Consider the following 12752-nt stretch of genomic DNA (forward strand, 5'->3'; position numbering starts at 1 on the left):
CGAAATGGAACATTTTGAAATGATGCAACGGACGATGGTTATTTTTACCTCCATTTGTGACTAGTGTAACAGTTTGATCCGAAAAGGACTCTTCACATTTGAGATCCATGTTTCGCATGTGGAATTTTTGAAAATTCGTTAACAATTTTTCGCACAGTTAGGATCTCTTGACATATATCGGCGACGAGTTTACTGCAATTTTCACGTGGACACGCGCTGCGAGTATCGGTTTGGCTCGGGATACAATGTTACCTTCTACGGTGAATTTCGCGGTACTTCAAATGGCAGTTTCCGCCGCAGAGTAATAGTTTCGCAGCTTGCCGCAGCTATGGATTGTTTCTGCTCCGCTGGTGCGGCGCGTTTCGCTAATTTGCTTCGATAATGCTCGCTGACAGAACTCGCTACAAAACCGAAATTGGGTTCCTAAATTTAAGACCGGTCGACCAATTCCAACGACGGAACAACGTTCCTTGCTCCAAGTTGCGAGCGAATGGCATTGTGTGATTGATATTGTAAAAGTGTATTCAAATTAAAGCAATAATTATTGAATATTGCTAAGCTTCTTAGTGTCCTTGAAGACATTTTTATTAAAAAATCGAAGGCAAAAGTAAATTTCTTGTCAAGATGATGACTATTTATCGGAAAAACTGTCATTTTATTTATATTTCTGATTGCAGTAACTATTAATGAGTCATCGAGTCTGAACGCCTGTATCTAAAGAAAATTAGTGTAAAGTTTCGCTAAAAATTATTATTTCCGTTTATTGATCATTGGAAAGACGAAAACACGGAATTCCACCTTTCCACCTTTCAAGCAACGATGCCAAGGGCTTCTTTTCCACGAACCTCTTTTTCGGGAATTCATCGGTCGCGCGTAAATCCACCGTGCAATCTCGAACGGCAATAATCTGAGTCTTCGAGGAAATCGAAGCCGCGGGAAACCGCACGGCCGTGTACGAGAGCAGCCGACATCGACGTCGAAGGACATCGCGAGAAGTTATCCTTTGCGTGGCGAATCGCGTTACAACGCTCCGCGGGTCGCGGAGAACGGGAGTACCTTGGAAGAAATGCATCGAGTGCAACTCGGAGAGGCGCGCTCGTGACTCGAAGAACTTGGATGGTCGGAAGAGAATTGAAGAAGTTCGTCGCGCGCGTCAAGGTAATCCATATACGGAGCGCGGCGAGCAATAATGCAGCTTGATGATATGCAACCGTTGGAGCGAATCCGCGACGCGGTGTTGCGGCGGGCGAAAGAGGATTAGAGATTGCAAAATCGATGCAATCGACAACTGGTACCGTCTATGTCGCGCGGCATTGACTGGCGGAGTGATGTTTCTCGGTTAATGCCGGTCGCCCGACACGGAATTGCACCGCGTCGATTACGCTACGTGACCTGAAATCGTCCGGATACGCAATTGCGGTAGTTTATTGAGGATAATATAACGGCTCCTTTCAACAGACGGGAGATACGTAAGTAAGGTGCGTTGTAAGGAATAAATGTGTACTTTTCAAATATGTATAAAATTGCCAAATTTTGAAAAAGATCACATTAATCATACGGAAAATTGGGTTCCGGTAAAATGAATTCATTTTCACATATGTGATGTACCTAACTTACAATATGGTGAAAAATAAGAAATGTTATAAATAAGTTGTTATATATTCGATAATGAATAGTTTTTTTTAGCTGAGTTGTGATGTCAAACTTGTGCTCACAGAAGAGTACTTTTGATACATCATAACTCAAAACTATCCATTATTGAGCTATTATGACATCTTTTATTTATCACATTATATATAAAAGCTACATCAGGTAGTTTTCAAAAGTCATACGAAAACCAACTCATTTCACCGGGACCAATTTTCTACATAATTATTGTAGAGTCCTTTTTTTCTATAATAATGGGTATATATCTTTGCGTGTCTTACATGTAAAAAAGTTTCCTCTGAATATTAATAATTAATAATTTACGATATAATTATTATATTACTCTCTCTAACATTTAGTACATATAAATTATATTTTATACTTTTAATTATTTTTCTACTTTTTTTATAAACCGATTTACGCAGAGTTATAGAACAAATTCTATTCTCTCCAGTTCGAGAGAAAACTATAACATATATATTAAAACTGTATTTATATATACTTTCTGAAATACAGAGATGTATGGTCAGATATTTATTCAGTATGTTTATTCTGAATACACTGAGTGACTACTGACTGACTTTGGAGCTCAATGTACATACAACCTAGCGAGTTGCATTAACTTTAGGAATAGAATCGGCTTCGCGGTTAGTAGTCAGAAACTGCGGAGGATTTGAGGAGGAGGAAGAGAACATTTAATCGTCCCGTTAAGGAAAGTGCGATAGTACGTAGGAGGTGTTTATTTCAGTAATCAAAGCTTATGCACATGATGATGTAACAATAAAGTAATAAATCTTCTTTCCTTTAACAGTATCATCCTAAGATTGCTGTGTTTATTCGAAACCGTTATTTAATTTATATGACATTACGAGAGCAAGGAATCATTTTTTAATAATTAACACCATAAGATAATGTAACATTGAATAATAAAAAAATTAATAAATTATACAAAATAATAAAGAAGTAAAATAATTCGACCATTTTTCGCGATTCATTAAAAAATATATTGCTATTTTAATATTTGATATAATTTTATGTATCCCCAATTTCTCTCTATATATGTACGATATTTTACTTTCGGATTCATTTACTGTTCGGATATTCCATATCATTGCAATATCACGTAACAAGCCGAAAATAAAAGCATTTGTAGCTTCTGTTACAGCATAACAAAGATATAAATGGTAATTTTGCATTAATGAGTTAAATCCCTCGGAAGAGAGATATAGTTTGAAGTGAACGTAATAATCATGTTTGCAATAAATATGTACTTACACATACATACAGTAGACAAAGGCACACATTTGTGTACGTATCCATATTGTGCGATAAAAAGCGTATCACTCGTGTCGAGTGATTCACGCGCGTCGCGCTATTATCAGCATGAATGAGTTTCACAACACGAATCCGACGCATTCATTACTATTAGTGTGCGTTATCTACGTGTGAATGCACTTGCCGCCGATCGTTCGCTTGTCTCAAAGAGAGAGAGGGGGAGGGAAGAGGGGGAGAGAGAGAGAGAGAGAGAGAGAAAGAGAGAGAGGCAAGGAGCGGCCTGTAACGAGCGTATCCGGTTCCAAATCGAGTTCAAAAGACATTCTTCCGATACGAAGAATTAAACGTCATCTCTCGTTCTTGCGGTTTAGTGCCTCGGTTTGGCTTCAACGTTCTGTTGATGACCGATGCATTTGTGCCCGATCTGTGCCAGAGGACGATAACATCCTTACGTTGTATTTATGTGTCTTATTTCATAAGTCTATTCTTTTTAGCTAAAGTTCTTGCACGGTTCATTTTTCTTCCTTTTCTTTCCACGTGCGTTGAAGAGAGAAAAAGAAAAGATGAACCGTGCAAGAAGTTCAGCTAAAAAGAACAAGCCTGTTATTTTATTGAATTATTTAAGACCGATATTCATAGTCAGTTCTTATATTTAAGATCATTCGAAATATAGTCTTAAGATGTGATAAATCACTCACAGAATCATTAGCATCTTGACATTACATAAAATGGTCTTAAAATAAAATAAGAACTTAGTATATTGAAAAAAAGTTTACTAAAAAATTTATTAAGTCTCTTAATACATATTTTTTAAAAAATTTACTTATAGCAAATAAATATTTATTCAATAAAATAATGATAGTTAAATCAAATTAATGATTTTTGTATCAAATAAATATATGTATGTTTATATTTAGTCAATTAATTATTTAAAACTATTTAAACAAATATTTATTAAAATCAAGTATAATTTTTCAGCACACGTTTATTTATAAATTACGTCACTTAGTATTCTGAACAATTAACCTTCTTTTATTGTGTTAAATAATTAAAATGGTTTAACAGTTTTGTCAAAACACGGCGATCAAAAAGAATTTGCTATTCGGAAAGAGAAACAATGTAAAAAATTAAAAAACGCGCGTGTCGAAGCACTATAAATTCCATTTTCACACGTGATAATAACGTGCGAACGTAAATTAGTCGCATGAAAAAAGAGCAAGATAACGTTTAGCTTTGCAGTGTCTCGAGCGGGTCATGACATTTGTTTGTCGTGTGGTTTGTTTGTCGAAAAAAGAGACAAACTCTCTTCTGGCAGATCTTGTAAGGTCGTACGTCGCGGGGATAGAAGAAAAAATAACAGAGAGAGCATGGCGAGAACAAAAGAATGGGGGAACCGGGCTTCGTGGGCCGCATGTGCAACCCAGAGCGAAGAGACCTACGCGGAGAATGTTAAGACGAACAAAAAGGTTGCGAAGTACTTCTTGGAGCCGTCGTAAGAGACAACTCTGTTGGAACCAAAACTTTTTATAAAAAGTTTATGAAGTGTGTAGAAATATAATGCATACATGTACTTATGCAATATTATAAAATAGTTATATTATATGTAATTTAAGTAACTTCTTTATTATTTTGATATGCAACTATTACAATAAACAATCATAATATTATTTTATATTTCCATAATAATTATTTTAGATCATGTATTTATATAAACTCACAATACTTTCATAATTTTTAAATAAATTTTAATTCACAAGAATTTTGTCGATTTATTTAAACTAGATTTCTAGATTATTAATTATTATGTTCCTATGCATAAAAAAATTACGAAATTGCTTAACTCGCTGTTTCTACTCCTTTACATGAGTAGAAACAGCGAGTCATTTGAAAAATTTGAGTGCGTAGGCCCCATGTATAGCTGCGGTCGGGTTATCCACCCTGAAGGCAACTCTGTCAAAGACGTGAATAGCCCAACGGTTTAGAAGAAAGGAAGAGGCGAGAGAGGATTGCGAAAGAGGACCGCAACGTTTTCAGAGGCCACTCGCTGGAAGGGATCGGTATACACTACCTATAAAAGAATAGTTAGCAAAGACGCTAGCGGTCGGATAAAATCGATATATCGTTGTCAGAGAAATTATATCTAGAAGAAAGAAATATGTGAGGTAGTTCGGCTCTCTTGAGCAACCAAGAATCAACAACGTAATCTTGCCGGTATAAGCATCATAAATCTGATTTTTGAGTCCGATAAAAAATTGATGACTTTTTTAACGTGATATTACTTCAGTATATAGTTTTAAAGGATCGGAAAAAAACCCAATTTTTCCAATTTTTCCGCGGATTTTTTCGGTTTTTTTCCCAAGGATAAAAAAATTCATTTTGGAAAAATTCACGCGTGCTCGTAAAACCTATCACGTTTGCTTTTCGGTTCTTTCCGTAAAGAAAATAATTGCATATAGGGTACACAGCGGGATAAGTTAACAGAAATTTTGAAATTGTATAAAAGATTGAGGTCGCATAATTGTATTCAATAAAACATACAAAACGTACATTATTTCGTACATCATTAATGTAAGAATTAAAAATGTAGAGTCCAAACATCATGTTTATATGATAATAGTAGGTCTAGAAAATAATTTGGATTTAAACTGAATTCGTAACAAAATATTTGAAAAAAATAAACTACAAAGAGACACTTCAAGAGCTCATTAGACCGGAGTGTGGCAAACTAGAGTTAAAAATCTGTCTACTTAAGCTTTGCCATGTACTAAAGGAAGGTTAGATTAGGTTTTACTATAAAAATAGAAGGATAATTAAAAAATTTTAATAAAAATAATGCTACATAATTTCATAAATTGCATTAATTTTATAAAGGAATTTAGAAGTTACTTATTATGTCGTTTACATAGCAAAAATAGCAATTTTTCCAAAAAAACAATTTTTTGGAAAAAAACCGAAATTTTTCCGGTTTTTTTCCAGCAATTTGAAAAAAGTAGCTTTGTTAAAACTATACTTCAGTAGAATTTTATGTTAGATTACGTGTTAAAATATGAAAAGAAATTTTATAAAATTTTATGTTAGATTGTGTATAAAACATGCAAATAAACTTCACGATAGAGCAAACTATAAAGTCACTTCACAAACCTTTCTATTTTTATATATCGTAACCAAAGGTAGACGGTGGACGACTGATTTGTTCTATCTTTAGAAAATAGCATGGAAAACTCAAACTGAAGCAGTCTCGAGCTTGATTTATTTTGTTGCCTAAGGCGCGTACTCATATTATTTAATTCGAAAATAATGTCGTGCATAATGATGACATGTGCAATATTAAAATCGACCATCGGGCGAACGCCTGAGGGATACGAAACGTGCGCTGCATAATAGTTCATAATACATACGAACGGTAGACACATAACGAACGGCAAATCTGAATTACGAGCGATACGAGATACGCGTTTGGAAATATCGCGCGACAAGTACTCGTCGGGATAATAAACGAACGGCGGTGAAGTAGAGTCCAAGGCGAAGGTCTTCCCGCACGTTTAAAAAGTCTCAGCCTGACCATCGCACTATATCGACCAGATAATACGGGGTCATTAATCTTCCTAAAGGATTGGTGCTCACCTACATATCGCCAGATAATGTTGCTGCTCGACGGCGCTTAATCACGTACGCATACACGCGCGCACGTATGCTAAACGCGCACAGAGTGCCCGATCCTCGATAAGATTGCTCTCGTGTGCGCTACGAGACGTGCGGTATACGTTTTATTACGGCGCTACCGCAGGAAACGACCGTGTCTTCCGGTCTCTACACGAGAAGTATTGTCGGTTGAACGAAGTAATTGACAAAACACCCGCGATTACGATTGAGTACCCTGAAAGCTGATTTCCGCGCATGTAAGTGTCACCGTCCGCATGATTATTCCTTCTTAATATGTTGCCATTTGTTGCATTACGTTTTATTTTAAAAGACAAACAAAGATCTGTCGGAATAATATCAATATTTAAATAGAATAAACTATAAAATTTTCATTAGAATATTCAATAAATTAGTTTCTCTTACAATAATTTAACTATTTGTTTAGATGTTTAATAATGAATGCATGTTAATGTACGTTAAATGTTGATAAAGTGTTGACAAAGTACCTGATTAAGCTGTAACAACTTATCGCGTTTAAATAAATAATTTTCTCATTTTATCTTATTATCAATGTTTTTATAATAGAATAAATGTTGTAGAAAATATAACATGAAAATGAATTTTTGTTTTATACCAATGTTCTATATATTTTATTATTATGATACTTAATAATATCGTTTTTTTCTTTATTTTCAATATTGGCCATCATGCTTTCCTGTAATTAATATTATGAAAGTATATCCTCCTAACAAAATTTTCACAGAGAATATTCCTTGGGGCCAATAGTGATCATATAATTTATAATGGATTAATTGAACAAATTTTTATCAACTAAAAAGAGATTTCTAATTTTTATATTGAGATTAATAATAGGAAATTTTATATGTATTTTTGTAATTCCTTCTCTCTCTCTCTCTCTCTCTCTTTTGATATATATTATTATTACTTTTAAGAGCATTTAATGAAAATTACATTAAAGGAAAGATAAGTTACCTGCACATGATACTGTGACCCTTCATATTGGATCAGAAATCCAAGCAGAGGATTTAAAGGAGAAGAAAGGAAAGATAAGAGTTTTAATATAATATTTTAAGATAACATTAAAATTAAAAAATTGTTAAATAATATAAATTAAAAAAGAATAATTTTTAAATAGTAATATTAAAATTGTTTATGCTTGATTCTGGCGTTATATATTTTTTATTATAACATTTCATTATGTATGTGTACATTTGTATCCAAATGAAATTTCATGTTTTACTATTAGTTAATTTATTTTTAGTTTTCTAAAATTAGAAGAAATTCGGAGCAATGGCTAGCATAAATAATCCAGATGATCCGTAGCCAACCTTAGATGGAAGAGATCAAAGATCTCGTTACCCGATTAATTGAAAGGTTAAAAGGTTTAAATAGCGTATACAATACCTCGCGCTCGGTTAACGAGTCAGTTCCCGAAGTACGTATTTGCTTTCCGCGATCGTAGGTCGATTACCATCCCTCGTTTTTACGTAACCGTGCCACGGTCGTTAAGCCCACGCGATCATTTTTGCATTCCGTTGTCGTCTCACCGCGATTCTAACACGCTGCAATTCATTCGGGAATGTCAATCGATGAATTATGTATATGCGTGGCACCGATTTGCCGTGAACATCTTGCAGTTCTTAGCGGAATATATTGCTTTTTGCAAATAGTGAGAACAAATCTGCGAAGGCATTTTGCGAAATAGAACTTTCTGATATTATAGCTGTAATGTATGTACATATATTATTACGCGTACATACGGAATATAATGTATATTCTGTATATATTACGAATATTCTCGATAAAGTTTTTATTTTTTTATTAAGTTGTCATGGATCGTGAACCAAATACGTATGCCATATATTATATATATATATATATACATATATTACAAAAATAAAATATAAATAAATACACACACACACACTCATATATTTACGTTAGAAATGATAAAAATTTCCGTTCAAACATATCTGGAAAATTATTTATAAGATGTAATAGAAAAAGTTACGTGTCTCATAACTACCTTCTAACATCATAATATCTTGTTTCGAACTGTTGTAAGTTGCAAGGAATAGTATTGCACGACGGCGAATACTAAGGGCTTGCTAACGAGACCATATCATGAGCTGAATCGCGACGAGTACATAGACGATAAATCGCGATAATCACCGCAGATCGTAGTCACCTTCGTATATCGCGTGTTAGTGCGCGCGTAGAGGATTCGGGTCAGTGCATTCGCGGAAACACCTGAATTTTCCAGTACCGTTAATTACGCTAGCTAGCACACCTATGGCTCGCATTTCTGGGGTACACATGTACAGTAAATATTTTTATCAGGAAACGGATATTATCAAGCGTAAGCACAATCCTTACTCTCATTTACATGTTACACAATGACGTAATTAAAGCTTTTAATAAAAACATTTTTCAGAGAGAAATTTATTCTGATATAACTTTTTCTGTCGGGCTGCCTTGATTATCTGCACTTCTATTTTTTTTTTTTTCAATTTATTTTGACAACCTCCGTTCTTTCGTTGCATATTTCATAACACGAAAAGCATAAATCTATTGTAATACATTATTTTTTATGAATTTGATAAAGTTACAGAGAAATCTGTTTTTATGTGAAATTTTTGTAAATTGGATAGTACACGCGAATACAAGCGAATCAAATTAAGATTAAATTAATCAAATAATTCTGGTCCAACGCATGAGGACTTGCGATAGAATTTGATAAAGTTACAGAGAAATCTGTTTTTATGTGAAATTTTTGTAATTGGATGGCACACGCGAATACAAACGAATTCAATTAAAATTAAATTAATCAAATAATTTTGACCAAACGAACAAGGACTTGTAATTCTGCCGAATTTTAAGGTCAATTTAACGCCGACATTACCATGTCACGCATGATTCACGCATGTTTCGTTACGACGTGGTGGGTTACGCGTTATCTGTGATCTAAAAGTAGAATTCCAGCCAGGGGGCTTCAAAGCGTGTGCTTGTGTGGGAATCATTAGAGTGCCAGAAGAGCTCGCAGTAATTCAGCAGCGAAGCCGCGACAGTTTAATTCAATTTACGCCGCTCGCGCGCACAGTCTTACAGCCTCATATGAATTTACCTCATATGCATCTACCCTCCCCGTGACGATGTTCGCGATTCTGAGCGATTTTCGTTTAATATTTACTTTATGCGTTCGCTGATTTTAACGCGTTGTTAAATTATATCGGCGATGACTATCGCGCAATGGATTGTAATTAAATGGAATAAAATCCACCATTCCCTTTTTATGCCGTTCATGAATATTATCGGATTACATAGCTGCCTCATACCCTTATCGTGTATCGTTTTATGAATATTTATCGCCAGGTCGATCTTTATTTTTGTCGAGTGATACATCATCGCTGAAAACCGATTGTTTGCCGAAAATACGCAATTTGCAATTAATCCGGTTGATGCGTCCGCGATAAGTAGCGCGAGTTTTCGTATTTTCATTCATCTCATTAATCACGATTTTGTTCGATTTGTATTCGACTATTTTGCTATATACAGGGTATCCCACGGGAACATGTTGAAACTAATCAGCTGTCATTTTCGGAAGTATTCAGTTATTGAAAAAACAAAAATTGCGCTGAAAAGAGGAAAGTCTGCAATTTTTAATGAGTATAAATGAAATTTAATAAAATGTTTGTGTATCAATTAATTTTATTGATGAAAAATATGCTAAAATCAAATAAACGCTAAGATTAATAGAGGAGAAGGTGGTATTATGGCATCTCAATTACATTTTACACAATAACTTTGTTAATAATCAATATTTAAGTTTAAAACTTGACAATTACATTCGTTAAAATGTTGAATCGATTCTGGACTCAAAGTTACAAAATATTTATTATTTAGGATACTATTGATAAAAATGTGGCGACATTGCATAATGACTCGACAAAAAAAATAAGTGGTAACGTGGTCTTCCATAAAAATAGTCTTAAAATATTAGTTTTGTTTAGAAAACAGTATTTGGTTACAAAATTAACAAAAAAGTAAAACATTTTAAAATGTATGCAAAAAAATGTTTATATATACATTCACATAACTTCTGCATATAAGTTGCTCAGTACTAAAAATCTCAGTATTAAAAATTATAGTATACGTAATATAAACTATAGATTAATAGTAGAGCTACAATCGATTATCAAATAATTATTTTGATATGAAAACTTCAAAAAAGAGGTCGTGAGTAATCAATATCCATAGAAGGCCATATTAGCAAATGCCATGGTATTGTTTAAATTTGCATAACTTAAAATATATAGTTAAATATACAGTTAAATAAAATGTTAAATAGCAAATAACACACTCAAAAATACATATATTCATGTGATAATATGCTCATGTTTAAGAAAAATGAGGGGGGAAGTAAGTGTAATTAAATGCTAAAGTACCTCAGAAACGTTTTGAAATACTTGAAAGTAAAAATGCGTTATAATAAGTGTTGGTTATTAAGTATTGGTAATATTAGCGTCATAGTGTAACGGCGAGCTACTGAACTAATAATTCTATAAATAATCATTAGGATTCGCTATATAATAGCGGAGATATTAAGAGAGGCCACAATATATACACTAGCCATAATACCACTTTCTCCTGTATCAAAGACCGTAGATGAGATCGAAAAATAGTTTCAGATTTAGTAGCAGCTATTTAAAAAAGTTATTAGCAATATTAAAAACGATATGTTAGAAAAAGTTTTTACGAGTTTTCGTAATAAAAATTGTGTTTTGTACAAATTCAGATGGTGCTCATTCCGAAAAAATTACTCCTTGGGATTATGAGCATATTTTTCATCAATAAAATTAATTGATACACAAACATTTTGTTAAATTTTATTTATACTCATTAAAAATTGCAGACTTCCCTCTTTTCAGCGCAATTTTTGTTTCTTCAATAACTGGAATACTTTCGAAAATGACAGCTGATTAGTTTCTATTTCCCGTGGGACACACATCTTGTTAATTATATAAATACATTATCGACGTATAATTTCAGGAGAGAAATATATCATCGGTAATCGACATAAAAACGTAGTTATATACACAAAAAGAATGCTTTTCGAAATTAATTTGTACTTCACGGAAAATACATGTAAAACGGAATAAGAACACTTAAAACTTTGTTTATTTAAAGAATTTTTCTAAACTTGTCCGAGCTAATTTGTCTATTGTCGCTATATTAATATTTTAGTTTTTCTAATATTTTAGTTTTATTAATATTTTAGTTATATAATATTAGTTTAGTCGTTATAAACTATGAAATACAATTAACTATTATAGTATATTTGTAGATGTATAAAATAATTCTTTTAATTATCTATTTTAATTTCTTTTTTTATATATTTTATATATAAAAATTCTTAGAAGCGAATCACTTTGGTCGAGCTAGGGAAGATATTAATATAGATAAATATTTTAGGTACACATTACCATATTTTATAAATTTAATTTTGCATGAAATATCATAAGCTTGAAATGAATATTTATATGCTTTAACGAAGAAAGTACTATTTTCATTACTTAAAAGTTTTCTAGATCCGTTGATGATATTTTCCTATAATAATTTACAAGGCGCTATATAAACTTGCAAGCTCACTTTACGAAGAAATAATGTTGTTTCGCACTGTTTCTCTCTCTCTCTCTCTCTGCGAGTATATTAAATTCCGTTAATCTTTTGAGTTTCTTAGGGATTCCACGCACGACTTCCTCAGGGCGAACACATTATAATATTTAATGTCCTCCAGCTCAGGAACCGAATTAATTCAAACCGGATACCGGTCAGCTACCGGAAATTCCACGAACGATAAAACGTGCCTCCAATGTTGGCAAACGATGGCGGCGTCGGATCGCTGCAATCGTTACGGAAGCGCGCCTTCTGCTATTTATCGCTGATCGGCGAGATTTCTAAAACGTGGTTGAGTTCGAAATAGCGAATTTTGCCGAGGGGAATTTTAATCTTAAACTTAACACTGTATCTCATAAGATAACCCTGATTCTCATAGCCCAGACTCGTACTTTTTTATTTGCACAATTAAATGTTAAATCTCTGGTAGAAATTTTACGCATTTTTTAGCAGTTACTCAAAGGAATTATATTAACCCTATTTAATAAATG

The sequence above is a fragment of the Mycetomoellerius zeteki genome, unplaced genomic scaffold (genome assembly GCF_001594055.1).
Source record: "Mycetomoellerius zeteki isolate Tzet28-1 unplaced genomic scaffold, Tzet1.0 scaffold202, whole genome shotgun sequence".
Lineage (NCBI taxonomy): Eukaryota > Metazoa > Arthropoda > Insecta > Hymenoptera > Formicidae > Mycetomoellerius > Mycetomoellerius zeteki.